We start from the raw sequence: 19565 nt of genomic DNA, 5'->3' as shown, positions 1-19565 counted from the left end.
GTTTTTCACTTCTTGCTGCTCCATCATAATAAACGTTAGTAATTAGCTTAGTCATTGTTCTTGCATGTGAGTTTCACTAAGATACAAAGAGTGAAAAATGCATCTGAAATGGGGTCATTTTTCACCCTTCTGATGCATTTTATGCAGAGTTAAGAGCCTGGCTGAATGCCTAACCGTTATTGGTGTAACTGTAGGAGGTGAACTCCTTCCCTCACCCATTGCAGGATAAAATATTACCTTTTATTTCAATTAATAGACTTTAAGCCTGCACATTCTAGATTCATTTCTAGAGGAAGCAAGAGGCACTCGGGGGTGTGCCAGTCAGTCAGTATTTATCGAGTACCTGTCGTTTGCAAGCAGCTATGTTTGTCATGTTCCAAAGCCAGGTGAGGCAGCCATGTTTCTGTACGTTCAACTTAAGTAAGAATGCAAATGGCATTCTTGGATCACGTGGCGAAATGGATCACTGGCAAGAAATGTAAATATGCACCTTTTTTTGAAGCATGCTGTTGAATCCTAAATTATGAACACTAATCATTGAATATACCAGTAGTGTAATTCACAAACTGAAATTGTCATTAGAACAGGAGAACTCATGTGAATGGAGACTTTGCTTTAAGATCCACCAAAGCCCATGTCTTAGCTTGCTGCTTATTTCATGAACAACTGCCAACTTCTGCTGGGGGGTGGGGGTCGGGGAACGGACGTGTTTTGATTTATTCCCAGGACACAGAAAGAGTAAAATCATATAACTATATTAAGCCTCTCATAACCTTCTTCAGTGGAGGTGGCTATTGTTGGGCTGACTTTTCTCCTCAGACCCACAACAGTGGCAGTGCCGCTAACAATTTGGAGGTGCTTCCGTTCATTCAACAGGAAAACTAGGAAATGTTTTTACTGGGAAAAGCCACCATTTATGTAACCAAGGGCGATCAAATCAGTGGTCCACATAGATACCCGTGAGGTGTACTTATTTCTCAAACTTTTCATTTCTATTAAGCTTTTGTTAAGTCCCCCCAGATTAGCATTTTAACAACCCTGAAGTGAACTTCTGCCATTCTCTCTACTTGGACACAGTATGTAGATCATCCATCATCCTGTCCTTGGCTACAACAGGCTGCTGGCTCCATCACCATTTGGAGCTACACAGAATCCATCCGACTGTGAACAGCACAGCTGGCTACAGCAATTTTTTCTTCCACACCACTGGCAGCATTGTCTGGCTGTGGTAACTACAGTTAACACCCAGAACGGGAACTTTCCATTGTTTGGCAACCTAGGCTGGGCCCCTCATCCAGTTCTGGGGGCACACCTGCAGACCTTTCTGCAGACCCTGCCGACTTGCAATGGTGTGCCCCACTTCAAAGAGGACTTGCCACAGCCGTAGACACCCCACGGGAAAGCCTCTGCAGGCTTGACACAGTTAAACCACCAGAATTACAGAATTAGAAGAAGCCACCCAGACACCACTCATCCTAGACCTTCGGAAGGCAGTCTTTTTTAAAAGGGGAAGAAAAGAATGAAGTAGCCTTTAGCCTGTGATTCTGAATGACTGAAAACAGAAAAAGACCTTGTCTGAGTTCCTTGGAGAAGTAGATATATCGCTGCTTCCTCCCTTTTCACAAAAAACATGTGATGTCCTTAAATCTGGGACTCTTGTCTGATAGTACCCAGTGCTTTCTATCGCTTTTTGGGGGGGCTGGGGCTTTCTTCTTTTTACTAAGAAGGTATGTCACAGTAGTCGTAGCTTGATAAAACAAGGACATGAGTTAGGTGGATAGGCTTGTTAAGTTATGTTGGGTAGCTTTAAAAAGAAAACTTTCATGATTAGAAGTACTGCTTTTGGAGTTTGATGCGGGCAGGGGAGACCGCCTTGTATTTTGGTGGGAGATGGTCTTCTTGCTTCTTCCTCTCATATTTACTAATGAAGTCAGCCACAAACCATCTGGGATGGCAGGATGAAGATGATGATGATGGAGAAAGGGGAAGAGGGGGGAAACAGCAGCCTCCATGCAATACCTATCCCTTACTGTTAGTCTTGATTATAATTCTCTCTTGTAACCTTCAGTCAAGTGCACAAGGTGGGCTCTGTGATTATCACTGCTCTATCTAAAAAGAAAACTCAGACCTGAGAAGTCAGGTCATTCTCCTGAGGTCATACTGCCAGGGAGGTGGTAGAGTCGGGATTTGAGCTCACATATCAGCCCACACCCTTTCATCTCTGCACTGAATTGTTTCTGGGAGCATGAATGACCCTATAATTTTGTGACTCCCTGATATTTCTGACATTTGTTCTTCAATAAAAGAGTCCCATTTAGAGGGAACATTTTATACCAAATGAAATGATATGTACAGTGTGGGTATTCTCTTAAATTTTAACCTTTCTCTAAACTAAATCATACTGTTATACACTTCTTTCACTTTTATTCTTGGTGGCCAAATAATTATGACACACTCTTCTTCTCAAGTGTCCTAGAACAGCTCCTTCTCCCACCATTTTTCTCGATGGTAGGCTTTCCTGTCCAAGATTACAGTGGCACAGGACAAATGGCAGAATTCATCACTCTCCACCCAGTCTGCATCTGGGTGCCATTGACATTCATTTCCCTGATCTTGGCAGGTGAAGATCCATTATGTATCCTTGTCCCATTTCCCAGGAGTATTTATGGGGCCCATCAACAAAGACAGTGAGAGCTGCAGCTGTTCAAGCATTAGTGGCACCTGGATGGAAAGTGTATTATTGAAGTTTGACTATGTATTATATAGTAATACACATTTTTCTTACTTATGGTTGTGAGAGAATCCTTTTACCTGGAGGAGTAAGCAGACACATTGTTGAGAAATTGTCACTCGCACGTCAGCATTTCTTTCGTTGTCCTTTTTTATTCAGGATTCCTACGGAAGGGGAAAAAAAAAATACAAATACACACTACCACTACATAGAATGCTAAAATTTAAGTTGTTCAACGTATATTTATGGGAAAGAAATACGGGTTTGAAGAAGGCCAGTGTGTAGGGACATGTATAATTAGGACTCGGGAAGATGCGCGATTCCTTAGCCTATTATTGGAGTCTGTATTTAAAAATAAAGTCAGGAGTTTCTAGTCAGACGAGGAACTGGCACATATGAACCAGAGCAGATGAAGCTCTTTGGGAAAATAACACTTCCATTCCCAGGAGCCGGCTGTCAGCGGACCAGAGACTCAGACTCCCCCAGCGTCTACATTGGCCTAGGTATCGCTTATCATTCTAGGGGTCCCTGGAAGCTTTTTTTGGTCTGCGGAGTTGTCTACATCTTTAGGTCCCCGAACCTCCTCCCCTGGGTAATTGGTGGGTCAAATAAATATATTTTTAAAAGCTAGAGAAGGTGGTGGAGGAGGAGAGGCAGAAGAAGGAGGAAAGAATGTTGCAGTTGTTTCTGTTTTGGTCATTGCTGGGGAAACCATTTGTTCATTCAGCCAACTTTTACCAAGTGTCTGCTCTGCACAAGGAGGTGCCAGGGTGGGGAGATGGTTCAAAGAGGAACTGACACATAGTTCCAGAGCTCAAGGGTCTTGCTGAGCGGTATAGAAAAGACAGGTAAACACAGAGCCAAAATAAAATGGTGAGCGTTTTCAGGGCCAGAACCATACACACAGACCTATGGGAGATGAGAGGAGTGAGGAGTTATTTCTGGCTAGGGTAGTCAGGGAAGGCTTTGTGCAGCCGCTGATATTTGAGCTGGTCCTTGAACTAGGTAGGATTTGGACAGGTGGACTGTGAGGGGGCAGTGGGGGAGGTGGTGAGAGGGAGGGCATTCCAAGCATAGAGAACAGCTTAGGCAAAGGCCCTGGGGTGGGGGTGGGGGAAGGGTCTCGATCAGTTGTCCACATTTGAGTCCTAACCTAGGACAGACTTGCATTTCAGGTGTGAAGAGGCAGTTTACCATGCACTCCACAAATATTTATTGAGTATCTCTGGTGTGCTCTTTCTACTTGGCCATTCAGCAGATGGCCCCATGGCTTAAGCCATCAGAATGAATGGGATCAATCTTGTGGCGATTCCGTAGATTGTTTCGTGATCAGAGCTAAAAACTCCCTATCAACTGCCAACTGGTTCAGTGTTGCACAGGCACATTGCAAGGGATAACATGATTTGCCTCAAATTACCCAGCAAGACTGTTCCCCACCATGGGGTTGTTTAGCAGAACCAAACTAGAAGGGTCCTACTTCACTGGTTTCAACTTTTTTAACTTGAAAAATACTCTACGTTAGATGTAGATTCTATGGTAAGGACTAAATTGTGTACATATATTGGGGGTTTTGGAGAGGGGAAAAGGGGATGTGGAGAGAGGAAGCAGAAGAGAGTAGAAACTTGTTAAAACTGTGAGAATGAGGGGTGCCTGGGTGGCTCAGTGGGTTAAGCCTCTGCCTTCGGCTCGGGTCATGATCCCGGGGTCCTGAGATGGGAGCCCCGCATCGGGCTCTCTGCTTGGCGGAGAGCCTGCTTCCTCCTCTCTCTCTGCCTGCTGCTCTGTCTACTTGTGATCTCTCTCTCTCTCTCTTTTCTGTGTCAAATAAATAAATAAAATCTTTAAAAAAAAACAAAAACAAAAAATAAAGAAACTGTGAGAATGACAGGAGCTGGACTCCAGGTACTCAGTCCACACTGCAGGTCCCGTGAAGCTGGATTACCTGTTCCTGTTCATCTCTGAAAGGTAGCAGAGTTGAGTGACACACAGCAAACATCTTAGTAAACGTGTCTGTCGAGTTTAACATTTTATTACATTGCAGATAGAGCCTATCATGCCTGGTAAACTGCAAAAAATGGGGTTAGAGCTGACAGTCTTTTCCTAATCAATTGAAAAAGTAGCAGTAAACAACCTGGAAAGTTACTAATGCTTCTTTTTGGAAAATGCCATCCTTGAGAGACCCTGGGGATTCAGCTGCACTCTCTGGGTCTGAGCTTTCAGGATAAACTCACCTCCCAGCAGTGGCGCCCCACAACTCCACCTCCTCACCTCCCACCACCAAGCTGTGCCCCCCCTCCCCACCGTCCTGGGCCCAGGTTGCCAAGCCATCATTCACCCCTTGAGTTAACATAAGTCGTAATCAAACCACTTAACCAAGGTTCCATTTAATAGTGGAGGTGATAAGCTTCATGGAAGGAAAGACAGGACGTTCAGTGTAGTAGACGCATGCTTATTAGGACACGTAACAAAGGAAAAATAAAATGAAACAATTACATTAGCGGATGATTAAGCCAATTACTTTGCCAAGAGTTGCTCCAGTGGTTCAATTTTCCTTGGTATATGTAAGTCTTTCACAAGTTAATAGTTACATGACAGTCTGAAAGACGACTTAAGTCTGAAGAAATCACTGCCAATGAAGGATCAATCAGAAATTATTAAATAGGTCAGTGGGGAAGGAGGATTAAACATATACAAATCCTCTATCGGGAACTTTTCAGGAATATTCCAGTGACATAAAGCGGAGAACCTGTTCAGTCTAATAATGAGTCTGGCTCCCACCCAGTAATTTTTTTTGAAGTACTGGCTGCCTCCTCCTGCGTAAAGCACAGTTGCCTCCCAGACAGGACCTAAAATAAACTGGCCTGGCTCAACTCAGCTAATAATAACAGCTAGTACTTACTGTGTGCCGTGGCACTGTGCCTAACACTTTAAATATGTTATCTCATTTAATCCTCAGGCTGCCTCTGAGGGTGTAGGACTCCTCGGTAGCTAAGAAGGAGCATTTACTGAGTGCTTGCTGTGTGCCTTATCTACTGAATGATTTGATTAGCATTCTTGGGGGTGGGTACTATTATTCATAATGTCCTCTTTTGATACAGGGGCGCACAGAGGGATGGGAGCTGAAGCAGTTTTCCCAGGGTCCAACCGGGGAGTTGGATCCATGAGAAACAGCGCAGTAGGGTCCTGACCAAGAACTCGAGCCGGCCGTCGGGGTGTGAGTCCGGGCTGTGTGGCTGACATGCTGTGATCTCGAGCCCATGACTTCACCCCTTTGGGCTCAGTTTTACCACAGAAAAGGTGGACCACGGTGGTAGTACCCACCTAGAAGGGTTGTAGTGAGACAGAAGCAAATTAATATTTGAAAAGCACTTAGAATAGTGCTTGGCAGGTGGTGAGTGCTGTCTGTGCCTCGGTATCTATTAAACAGAAGTAAATGCAGTCTGGCTCCAGAGCTTAGGCTTTTAGCCCTCATGCTGTGCTGTCTCTCCCCATGGAGAGACATGTAGCTCTTGAAGCCAGCTTCGCCCTCGGCTACCCTCTACCCCCATGCACCACATTTGCTGCACAGTCAACCAGACTGGAAAGGGGAGTTTGGCAGGAGAGGTCCAGTGACCTGGAGACTGACCCCAGCCCTTGATGTCCAGTTGCATAACCCTGACCCTGATGTCAGCCATTTGGGATTCATGGCCTCAGAAATCTGGCTCCTACTGTTGGTTGTATTGAAGGCCGATAGACATGATTGGCATATATGTTTTGTGCTGGTTGCCCCCTGGGCTGATGAAAAACTGAAGAGCACTGGGGAAATCTAGACACATTCCCAGACCATTCCTGCCATTACCCACAGCTTTGATCTCTACCAGTAGTCCTCCAATGATAAAACTCATTAGAGCGCATAGGGTTAAAATACAGATTCCCAGGGCCCCAGCACTAATAGCTCTGTTCTGTGGGGTCCAGAGTCTGCATTTGCAGCAAAGAGTCCAGTTGACCCATACCCTGTGGTCCCTTGACCCCGCTTTGATAAATGGTGTTCTGGTATGGCCAGAGTGCAGGTCCCCGCCCAAACAAGGTGCAGACTTCAAGGCTAGCATTGGTAGGCCACTAGGTATCAGATCTGAAACCTCTTACCTACAGCACGGGCAGAATGGCGATGAGCCTGAGGCATCCCAGCTAGCTCATGAAAGAGTGGAGAAAGTAATAAAATCTGTTCAAAGCTAAAGAGGCTTTTTTTACCCCCTTGTTCACCAAAAAAAAATAAAATAAAATAAAAAAATAAAAATCTTCACAGTGAGCAGAAATTAAGAAAGAAAAAGGGCACTCACTTATTTCTGCTGACTGGCCTATATCATTTCATAAATGGAGTCCTAGGCCAGTATTCATAGCAACAGTTTTTGATTTAATGATAAACTGAGATAAGGGTAATCAAACTTCATGCTTCAGGGCATAAGGTGATTGCCTGCTGCGGTCAGGATGGAATTTTTTCCCTTGTGCTTTGCACAATTGACTAGATGCATTAGAGAGAGTACTCAGGCAGTGCTAGGAGGAGCGGGGGGCTGGAGGTCCCGGCAGAAGACGTCGCTGGGTGAGATCATATGGGAAATGGTCTGGTGTGCGATGAATAACCCCATCATCATTTGGCTTTATCATTTTTGTTTCGTATTAAGATTCTGCATAGCATGCCCGTATGTTTCTGTAAGCCACACAATGAGATTGGGAGTGTACTATAATCTGGAACCCTGGACTCCAACTCTGGCCAACAGAGTGCTCTCTCTGAGTGACTGAGGAAAGCACTGTCCCCTCGGACCCTCAGTCTCTTCATCTGTGGAGTCACAATTCTAATAAGCATCGCATGAGACAGTGGAGGTTAACAGGCTTCGTAAAAGCCAAATGAGTGTCGCCCAGATGTAAGGTATTATTATGATAGAATGAATTACATTTTATGGAATCACCATTTATTCTAATCAGCACTATATAAATCCCTAGTCTATGTGATGATATCACATGTATAATGATAGTGAGCATTCATTGAGTTTTTAATCTCTGCCGAGCGCTAATGTGCTTTCTTTATATTCCCTTAATAAAATCCTTGCATCAGCTCTTCGGGGCATGTACTTTTTTATTCCCATTTTATAGATGAGGACACATGCTGGGGAGCATCAGTTAGTTTCCCATTGCTGTGGCAACAAATCCTCACAGTTTCAGAGGCCTAAAACAACACGAATACATTACCTCACAGTTCTGGATGTAAGAAAACCCAAATGGGTGTCACTGGGCTAAAGGCAAGGTGTCCGCAGGTCCCTAGGGGGGAAGCCATTTCCCTGTCTTTCCCAGCTTCTGGAGGCTGCCTTCCTTTCTTCACTGGTGGTCTCTTCTCCAAGTCCAAGCCAGCTGTCCCTGATGCCAGCTTCTACTTCTAGAGTCACAGCTCTTTCCTGGCTGTGTGCCTCCCCCTTCCATCTCTTCAGGACCCTGATGATTATATTGGAGCCCACCTAGGTAATCCGGGAAAATCTCCCTATTTTCAGATCCTTTACTTAATCACATATACAAAGTCTCTCTTGCCAGGTAAAGTAGCCTCTTCACAGGTTCAGGGATTAGGGTGTGGACATCCTTGGGCAGGGCTGGGGACATGATTCTGTCTGCCGCAGTTCAGTACCTCACCACAGGCAGGCCAGCAGAGTCAGGATTCATGCCCTCGCCTGTCTGACTTCAAAGCCCACGACTGAACCACTCACTTGAAAATCTCCTTGGTTCCATCAGTGGAAGAAACAATAAAGTTATAGAACATAAGTGCTGAGGAGGGCCCTGTTACTTTGAGAATAATCAATTGGGGGCTTTTAAAAATAATCATTATAGTAGTAACAAAACACACTCACCACGCTGATCTTCATGTCCTACTTTGGACTCAACATACTGTACATGGTCTTTCATTTATGTCTTGTGAGGATGAATATTATTTACCTGATCAGCTGCATTTACAGAATCTCTGAATTCAATTGTCTTTCATGGGGTGATTGAATAAAGGAGAACTGGGCAGACCAGAGGGTCATCTGGGGGACACTATGAGAAACATGTTTTAATGGAGTTAGCAGATGTCTGTGGACAAGGCGCTGGCCTTGCTGCCCTTAGTTTTCTCATTGAACAAAGTGAGGTGGGGATGGGCAGTGGAGAGAGTCCAAAGAATCTTCAAGATTCTTTCTAGTAGGAGGATTCCTTAATGCTATATTTATTTTCATATTTTAATTAGCTAGGTGATAGGATCAAACCCAACGGTGATTTTTTCCACATATGAATTCCCTTCGTGAATGTGTGTATAGCTAATCTGTAAAAAAAGAGACAGGCACACAAATAGCCCAACTTTCACATTTATTATTGCCATTTATATTTTACAACACTTTGCCCTCTTCTTTCGGGATCACTTAGACTTCATTGCTGCTAATATAGTTTTTAGACTCAATTTTCAAAAATACATAGATAATATTTTCGGTTAGCGGTAATTTTCCCTCATTCAACTCTCAGGGGTTGATAAGCTAGCATGGCACAATTTCCCTGTAATTTCAGTTATGTCCCTGAAGAGCCATCCCCTGAGGAACATGTAGGACACAAAGGGCAAATGAGTTTCCAAGGAGAGAGCCACACCTGACTGATTGGCAGCGGCTGCCGCAGCTAGTGATAGAAAAGTCTGTGGGTCTACATCCAAGGTCAAGGAGAAAAAGAAATGCCTTGATTGATTAGGAAGATCTTCTGTGAAAACGGAAGGTGCATGGTAGCCCCCATCCAGCAAATTTGCCATCTTTGATCGGTTATTTTCTGTAGAGACACGTATCTCCCTTACAACATTCCTACTCATTAATGTTATCTGTACAGGTTGATAAGTCTTTAATACAGATGTCATCCAGTGTGATGTTGATGTCTCAGCTAGCCTCAAGGACGGAGCTGGAATTCCGTGGGGAGGTAAATAAGTAATCCCCATGGAAAAGGAAACCTGGTAATGATTCCTTTTCCCAGTTCTTGCCGTTTGCTTTATTTTATTGAATATTCCCTCAATTCTGCCTCAGTCTGTTTAACATTTTTGTGTTAAACATATTTATGTTTATAACATCTTAACATTTCAAAGACTGAAAAATGTGATAAATGATGGGCTACCACAGATAACACCTTCACCGTAGGTATATAAGTGTGGACATATTTAAAAATATATAAAAATGCAGTACCACCACACAAGTACACAAAGGCATACAGAGATTTTAGAAGCTTCTTTTTTTTTTTTTTTTTTTTAAAGATTGAGAGGAGGGAGGGGCAGAGAGAAAGGGAGAGAGAGAAGCTTAAGCAAACTCAGTTTCACAACCCTGGGATCATGACCTGAACTAAAATCAGGAGTCAGACCCTTAACTGACTGAGCCACCCAGGTGCCCCACATACTGAGATTTTAAATGATAACTTTCAAAGTCAAGCAGACTAAGGTTGGAATCCTGTCCTATCCAATAGCTGGATGTGAGTATATGATTAGTTTCTCCAAGTCTTAGTTTCATTTTCTGTTAAATGGAGAAAATATCCCTTAGATTAGAGATGTGAAATCAATTAGAGATAATGTATGGAAACTGGCCGGAATAGTTCTTCGGACATAATAGCTGTCAGTCACGTTTCAGTTGTGTTTGGCTACAAGTAGCAGAAAACCAATCTCAAAGTTGCTTCAATAATGAGGACATGTGTATTAAGTCACTTAAAAAGAAGTCCTGAGATGGGGTGGCTCCAGGGTTGGTAAATTCTTTGATTCACCGATGTCATCAAAGACTTAGGTGCCTTCTGTATTCTCTGCCATTCCCAGCCTGTTGCCCTGTCCTTGGCTAGCTCTTTTCATATTTCCAGAAAAACTGGTACATTCCAAGTGAGTATCCAGTGAATCAAGAGACCAAGGCTAACTAAGAAACCTCTCCTAGTAACACATTTCTCCTTGGTGTCTGTGTATAGGGTCATGACACCTGCTCGTGGCTGAAGCCTAAAGCAGTCTTGCGCAGGGGAATGGGACCACCCCAGTGGACTTAGACAGGGGAGACTCTCTTACTATTGGATAGCTACATGAACAAAACAAGCATTTTGTTACAAATTATTTGTATATATCACATTGTTATATATGCATACTATGTAGATACAGTGTATATTACATTGACATATATTCATGAGTGTGCTCAAGCTATAAAACTTTGGTGTTTGGTCAGAAATATTTTTTCTGCCCTTATTTGAAAATTTCGCATACCTAAAACAGACTTTTTATTTAATCAGACAATTAAAAAATATAAAAGATATGACATTGGAGGACAATGCTACAAAATACAGACAGAATATATATAAAATGAATTTGCTTTTGCTACACTTCCAGGCTTTTTCCTATTTTTTTTTTCCGTAGCTTGTTTTAAATACGAAATGAGATACTCCTGCCAAATTAACACTTTGAAACATCATAATAAATAAAAGCCATAATTATGAAGGCACTCTTATCTCTTGAGGGGTAGAGACAGAAACACTCACTATATTTTCTTCAATTCTGAGACATTTCATGATTAAAAATTCACATTTTCTTATGATCCCTACTTCAAAAAACCATTGACCCCTGAATCTCTAAAGTTAACCATTCCCGTGTTTCTCTTACACATTGTAAATCTGTATCTACCGAGGGAAGTTATACACATTTTTTTTTTAATCTTTTTTTTTGTCTCTTAATGAAACATACTACAGACTACCGGAGAGGAAATCTTAGCTTGGCTCTGAGCCTTCTCTCACTCTGTACTGTTACACTGTTAACTTCTTTTCCTGGTATAGTAATGCAATAAATCAGGCCAAAGTCCCTGTAAAATGTGGGCAAGGGGACTCCTCCTCCATCTATCTTTGTGCAACTGATCTGCCTTTGTAGTAAGCTGAAAATTAACCACCTAGATTTTCATTTCTGTTCACCAAAGTGAAACTTCACTCAGACCTTATCAAATAAAAGTCTCATTTCTGGGTGCCTGAGTGGCTCAGTGGTTAAAGCCTCTGCCTTCGGCTCAGGTCATGATCTCAGGGTCCTGGGATCGAGTCCCGCATTGGGATCTCTGCTCAGCGGGGAGCCTGCCTCCTCCTGTCTCTCTCTGCCTGCCTCTCTGCCTACTTGTGATCTGTCAAAAAAAAAAAAAAAAGTCTCATTTCTTTCAAGTCAGGCAATAGCTCCTGCTCTGCTGTTCTCAGTATGTCCAACTTTGCACTATTTTTCCTTTCAAAGAACAGTGAGTCTCCAGGAATCCAAACAGTCCTGAGGTCAAATTCTGATTCTGCCATTCAATCTCTCAAAGCCTGGTTTTCCTCTCTGGAAAAATCAGGATAATGTATCTACCTCATAGAGATGTTACGAGGTCCTCTTCAGGAGGAAATACATTCAAAGCACTTGGCATGCTATCTGACATAGTAAAAACTCAATAAATTGTAGTAGTTTTATTATTATTACTATTGTTTTTATTTTTTATTTTTTATTTTATTTTTTTTTTAAGATTTATTTATTTATTTATCTGACAGACAGAGATCACAAGTAGGCAGAGAGGCAGGCAGAGAGAGAGAGGAGGAAGCAGGCTCCCTGCTGAGCAGAGAGCCCGATGCGGGGCTCGTTCCCAGGACCCTGAGATCATGACCTGAGCCGAAGGCAGAGGCTTTAACCCACTGAGCCACCCAGGTGCCCCATTACTATTGTTTTTAAATCAAGGGTGCCTGGCAATGTACGAAATATTCATCTCTGAAGGACTTATAGATTTTGCACATGGATGGGTTCCATAAAATATATCTGGATGGATACTTCTAAATGCAAAAGAGAGAAAAAAGTACAAAACAGTTCTGGGAAGCAGTTGGCATTTCTTGAGGACATAATAGTACGGTAATGCCTACCACATGCATACACAGCCACTCGCAGGTTGGACGTAGTTCTGGCAACTTATTTGTGTCAGGACTGTGAAGGTTGATTAAGTTATGCAGTATTTTCAAATTATTTGTGACACTTCAAGAATGGACCATGTTCTCACATTGACTTACTGCATTAACGCAACCTGCCCCTGAGTCTTAATAGTAATTGCCTAGGTATATTCTCCCACTCATGGGCATCCTCATTCATTCACTTATCCATGTGACAGATAATTTTTGAGCACTTTCAGTGTTCACAGAGCCTTTCTTCCCCTTTGCCTTCTAAGAGTCAGTGTCCAGTAAGTAATGAAATCAGAGCACCCAGGGTCAGTTTCCTGGGTATGCTATCTGTGCAGCCAAGCTTGGCCCCATGCCTAGAATGCTCTTCCATAGCTATCTTAAAATTCTTAATAATTTTTTGATTAGGACCTCCACATTTTCATTTTGCACTGGCCCCTGAAAATCACATGGCCCATCCCAATGGCTTCTTTTCACCAGTGACATTTGTTTTGTATCGATCTAAGTAGACAGTCATGAGTTGTAAAGAATCCAGACTCTGGGTCTGAGTTCCCACTGCATTGTATACTCAGACAAGCCACCTAATTTCCCTTGGTACTGGTTCTCTCAGTTGTAAACTACGGCAAAATATACATAGACGTGGCCTCCAGGGTCACTGCTGGCAATCCTCACACTTCAGTAGACCAAGATACTAGTATAAAATTATGTCAGACCTGCATTTGGATTATACCTGTGATGATCACACTCTCAAAACTTGGTATTAAGACATGGGGATTATGGGGTCAAAAGAAAAAAAGAAGAAGAAGAAGAAGAAGAAGAAGTTGAAATCAGGGCTCTTGTTAAAATCTTTGACCTCTAGACGAGGCCTACATGCTGTTTGATAGTTTTATAACAAAAAATCAAATTCATTGAGCATTGGCATTATTCTGCTCATTTTATTTGGATCTGTCCTTTCCTCCCTATCCAATTTTAGGCTAATATCCCAGAGGAGACTTAACTCACTCCAGTACTTCTACCACATTTAAAAAGAAATTCATATCTAAGAACTTAAAATTCTGATATACAAATATTGGCATCTTTGAGAATTTTCTAATTTACAATCCACAAAGTTTGGTTTATTGCAAGGTGATAATCAAAATATTTAGCCAGCCCTTTGGCATGGGCACTGACCAATTAAAACACACTCCACGATGGGACACCAAGTGAATGCCAGCTCAAGGTATATCCCATGTCATCTTACATTCAGTATTAACTTTTAGAAGGGTGGCCCGGATAGCTACAGAGACCCAGCGTCTCCAAAGTATAAGAAATAAGCATCATTGAATCTGCATTTACTCAGTGTGAGAACAAAGATCTTTTCTGGTTCAGTCATTCTGACACCTCTGAGAGGTACAAATTCTGTATTAAAACGTACATCTATTTCACGGCAAGCACGGATTTCAGACACACTCATGTTTTCTTATCAAGTCGAGGTCACTGGTAAATTGCATTGAATACAGACATTTCAAAGAAAAAAATCCTCTAAATTAACTGAGATTCAGCAGCCGTCATTTTTAGATACACTGTGAGTTCTGCCTGAAACCACCTTCTACTTTAGCAAATTTTAGATCACAAGAAAATACGACGCTGAGAGTGTCTCTAATCACCCCCTGAACATTTGCATCATCAAATGGGCCTCTCCTACTTCATAGGCACGCTGTTGGCCTGTTAGAGCAAAGAAATGGGGAGGCTGTCTGTAGTGTTAAAAGCCCACAAACAACTTTGGTGTAAGTCACAGTAGCAGGAGCCAATTAAGATCAAAGCCTTGATGCTTAGTGCTGTGGATTTCATCACTTAAATATTAAGCCATTTTTACTTTGACCCTGATCAAGAGGTGTTAATGTAGATTCTTTTAAACAACTCAAATAGTTTAGGGTGTTTGTGTGTGTGAGAGAGAGAAAGAAAGAGAGAGTGGTAATTTTTCGGCTTTCAAGAGCTATCCTGTTCTTTAGGCCTCCTAAAACTTATCCAGTTTAAGGGTCTGTTTATATTTACTTATTTTAATTTAATTTGACCTTATTTAACTTTATTTTCTGCTGATGGAGAACATCTTGACTCCTGCCTGTTTTACTGTGGCAATAGGATGCTTAGCCTAGAAGCCTTAGAACCAAATGGGAGTTCACATATTAGCTCCCAAGATATTCCTTTGGCCCCAACTGTTGGTAGAATGATCTGTTTACATTTGCATTAGTACTGAGTGGACTGATTTGTAAAGGGCTACAGAGAGAGCTGAAGTCTGACTTCCTGTTGCTCTAACAACCAGTGGCAGAAGTACGGAATTATCCTTATCTGCTATGGTATTTATTTTATGACTAAGAAAAATGGCTCAATGTGACCAAATTCTGAAATAGATTCAGCGTTCCAGCAGCCATTTATCTCTACGGTAAAATATGAAAAGTTCCGCTTGGAAATTAGTTTCTAAAGATATGTACTAATGTTTTGCTATACATTCAAATAAAAGTTAATCTGACACTTAGATGGTCACTTATTTGGATCTTGCTAAAGGAGGAGGATGACTACAGCGGTGAGCAAGAAAGTTGTCAGAGGAAATGTCCTTGCTTCCTGTCCCTCCACTTGCAGGGCTGTAAGTGGAAATTTGGGATCTGAATAGGCCAGGTCTTCCTTCTCCACTTTCCTGTGCATATTTTTAGAGTTGAGAAAGGAGACCTTGACGCCAGTATTTGAGGCATTGGGGTAAAAATGGTGTTGGCTTTAAATATCCAAGAACACAGTTACGATCAGTTTTCCATTTGCTTTTACTGGTGTACATTGGACCACTAAGAAGTCTAAGCCAAGTTTTCTTTCTCCTATGTGAATGTAATTCTTAAATTTTAATGCAAAAAAGAGTCAGTGTATTACTAGCACCAAGAGAAGAGCAGTGATTTTGAATTGGCATGGGTCTTGGTAAAAATTGGATTAAAGTTCACTCTTAAAATAGAAACTGTTGTTGCTGGTTTTATTTTAGTATAATGTTATTATACTAAATACTAAACATAAATAATATTCTTCATATTCTGGAAGTCTAGGAAGGGAAAAGTAGAAGGTTGGGAGAGGTGAGGAACAAAGCCAGAGATATAATATGCTCATTTAACTGCAATTACTGAATTACCTTCATTTTCCCTTACTGAACACCCAGAGGATAAATATACAAAGTGATAGAGATACTTATTGTCTAGGAAGTTACCATCTAAAATAAGTTATTTTCCATGGGATCCAAGTATTAGTTGTTGGTTTTATTTGACAGAAAGGCAATAACAACCATCTTGACCAAGAAAATGCTCTACTTAATTGAGTTGAAGGGTAATTTTAATTTTTTTAATGGATTACTCTCCATCCCACCTTCTTTGAACATTAAAAAAATACAAAGTTTTCTTTCAAAGGGGAAAAAAACTAATATAAACTATTATATAAAATAACTTATTTTTTATCTTTTCCATTTTAATATGCATTTATATGTACCTCTGTATTTATAAACTTGTACTCAGTATATATACAGTTTTATATTCTGATTTTTTTCATACTTAGTATTGCATCATAAGCTGAGGATGTCTGGTCCTCCTTTTTATCATCTTAATGGTTGCATAATAGTCCACAAAGCTGATGTAATATACTTTTGTTTTAATTTCTTCTCCAAGTTTAGAAATTTAGCCTGCTTCCAATTTTTTCACCATGATAAATAAGGCTACAATGGGCATCCTCCTCTAATGAGGTTCCTTTTTTCTTCTTACTTTAGATTATTTGCTTAGGATAAATCATTAGAGGTAAAATTACTGAGCCAAAGATTAGTATTACTAATGTACATGGATGAGTGTGTGTGTTTAGTGCACGTTGTCAAATTGTTTTCTAAATGGTTGTCCTAAGTTACCCTGCCATGCACAGTATATTGACCTCATTCCAAGTTCACCAGCATTAAATAGTATCCTTTAAAAAAAAAAAAAAAGCTAATTTGAGATTGTACCTCATTGATATAATTTGTTTTTCTATGATTAATAATAAGAAGGGGCACCTGAGTGGCTCAATTGGTAAAACCTCCCACTCTTGATTTTGGCTCAGGTCATGAGATCAGGGTCATGAGATCAAGCCCTGTGTCAGGCTCTGCACTCAGCACAGAGTCTGCTTGATTCTTTCCCCCTACCCCTCCCACTGCTTAAGTGCTCTCTCGTTCTCTCACTCCCTCTTCAAATAAATAAATAAATAAATAATTGCTCCCTCGTCAAATAAATAAATAAATAAAATCTTATAAAAAATAACAAGAAGACAGTATCTTAAGAGACTGGAACAAAACATCTTAGGGACAAGTTCTGTACTCTTTGACCCATAGGCAAACAATCTGAAAACTACTGTCTTTTGAAATATATCTGACAGCTGATTTCAGTCTTTTGCTGGTCTAAAAGGAAAGAGCAAAGAAAGCAATATTTCAAGATAGAATACCTAGAAAAGGTCTGGAAAAGGGTTCTCCACTAAACATAGAAACATAGGTGACAGTAGTCACCTAACTACATTAGAAACCATGCCAAAACCAGATGTTTAAAACAGAAACAATCAGGGGTGCAGGGTAGAAGGGTGGCTGAGTCAGTCAGTGGACCTCTTGACCTTGGGGTCATGAGTTCCAACCCCACACTGGACACAGCATTTACTAAAAAAAAAATAAATAAATAAGTAAAAATTATTGATTTGACTGATGAATCTACATTTTGGCAGATGCTATGTTGCTCTACGTAGTATCATGTGGGGTGGCTCAGCCTGGGGCTGTGGGATCCAATTCTGAGACGGCCCATTCTCATGGGGGTCAGGGTTGCTCCTCAGAAGAGAGTTCAGCTAGGACTGGCCTGAATCCCTCTCCACAGGGGCCTCTTCACAAAGCCTTTTCCATGAGCAGCTTGAGCTTCCTCATACAATGGTGGCTGGGTCAACATCAAGTGCCTGAAGAAATAGGAAGTGGAAGTTGCCCATTTATTAAGTTCTGGGCTGGGAAACTGATATATCACTTCCACCATATTCCATTATTCAAGTAGCCACATCCTAGATTCAAGGGGAGGATATATACATCCACTTCTAAATGTGAAAGGTCTAAAAATATTTGGGTGCCATGTTTTAAATCGCCATACAGAGTTGCTAGCCCTTTGAGAGTCTGAACATCAAGATACTTGGGATATCATGGACTGGGATGTACTGTAGGACTAACCCCTACCCCTGCTTTCCAGAAGGCATCAAGACCGAGTTCTCCATTCATCCCATTTACCTTTCCCACAAAGAATTCAGTCCAGGATCTCTTGAACAGGCTTTCCTGCTACTGGGAATGTAGCGGTATTCTGTCCATTATCCAACCTTCTTCAGGAAGCCAGGTCTCAGTGCTATTAATCATCTGTTGTCATGGCTCTTTTCTGTTAAGATAGATATTAAAGATGAACTTGAGTGTGTGATGAACCTCACGAATAATGGCATTAGGTATATTTGGTGCATTTATATTGACAGAATGCTTAACTTCTAATGTGCCAACAGCCATCTTTATGAGAATCTTGCCTGAATGCTGAGTGGTTGACTTAGGGGTTTCTATTACTAGTGCCACGAAAAGGGAAATTATTTGAAGTTAGTTTCCTCGTCCGATATTCCAAAGAATATTACAAGAGAGAATGTGGAACTATAATCTCTAGAGTTTATTGTTAGAGTAGGTAAGATTATCCCAGGTCATGGGACAGAGCAGAGAGAAAGCAGAGTGATGCTAATAATAATACTAACAGCAATAACCATACCAACGGCTAATACTTACTGCTCTTATTCACCAGGCACAGTTTTAAAGGTTTACTGTATATTGAGCCTGTAAGCCTCAGAACAATCCTTTAAGACAAGTGGAATCATCTTCTATTTTTTACAGATACAAGATGAAGTCGTTTTTCCAAGGTCACACAGCTAGTGGGTGTCAGAGCCAGAGTATTCTGAAAGCTTGTTTTCTCACTGAATTGTGTGAGGGTGTTTAATTCCCAGAAATGGTAGGAAAATGAACCATCATCCCATTGTTCTTCCCTTGGGTTCCACACAATGACAGTCCTTTTCCAGTCGTTTTGTGGGGTTGAGATGGGGTGTAGGTGAGAACTTCACCTTTGCTCTTATAAGTCCTTAAAGATAGAAAGCAAAAAAAAAAAGTAAAAAAGTAGACAAGCTCTCTAGAGGTGGAGACTTCCCTTGTAACGTGCTTCCCTCTCATATCTACTCTGCCTGGCCCACCAGGTATTTAATGGAAGGGGGTCCCAAGCTAGGCTTTCTTTAGTTTTGAAGGACTTGGGAGCAAAGAGGCCTGTCAGACCTTCCACCCTAGTTTGTGTCCACAGAGAGGCATCAGAACAAGGAGATTCCCTGGCCCTGGGGGCGGGTCCCTGATACACCTCTGCCCTGTCATCCCTGGAAACAGTTTAAAGCCTATGCTGCTGAGTCAAGGATGGGAGGGAGGAGGTCTCTGACCACTTTCAAGGTGCAGAAGGGAGGAAGGGATGGATGCCAACTCCTGACACTTAGGGAGGCAGGATCTTGGCTCTCCTCTGCGTGAAAACTCCTCTGTTCGTATCTTACTGTGTCATAGAAACTTTATTTGTTTGCTGCCATTACCTGCTAGGTCATTAGACTAGAAGAAGGGATGTAGGGAAAATAGTGCTGTTTGCATCTTAAAACAATAATGAAGTCAAGCTAAAAATAGGATATTCTTTTCTTAGTAAGTGACAAATGCCTCTCTTCCCCTCTCTTTTCCATTTCTTTGGCATTATCTTTTCCTGGTGTAGTGTTTATGACCATAGATATTGGAGTCCAGCTGACTTAAGCCCCACTGTTTAGTCTGGCGACCAGAGACAGATTGCCTCTTTCATTT

General features: G+C 41.5%; 1 protein-coding gene across 12 annotated transcripts in view; it reads left to right on the top strand.

Annotated features, from left to right (window-relative positions):
* SEMA6D (semaphorin 6D) overlaps positions 1-19565 on the top strand; it is a 176892-nt gene that overhangs the window by 124615 nt on the left and 32712 nt on the right. Inside the window, exon 1 of one of the 12 annotated variants that reach the window (XM_032856576.1) lies at positions 9651-9682. The exons of the other annotated variants lie outside the window; for them this stretch is intronic. The gene's annotated coding sequence lies outside the window, so the exon portion shown is untranslated. Of the gene's footprint in view, positions 1-9650; positions 9683-19565 lie in introns of those variants that run through there. 12 annotated transcript variants of the gene reach the window in all.

Source organism: Lontra canadensis, unplaced genomic scaffold (genome assembly GCF_010015895.1).
Source record: "Lontra canadensis isolate GAN:19392208 unplaced genomic scaffold, GSC_riverotter_1.0 scaffold12, whole genome shotgun sequence".
NCBI classification, from domain to species: Eukaryota; Metazoa; Chordata; class Mammalia; order Carnivora; family Mustelidae; genus Lontra; species Lontra canadensis.
The sequence above is the reverse complement of the archived record's forward strand: the minus strand, read 5'-3'. Positions and strand labels throughout refer to the sequence as shown.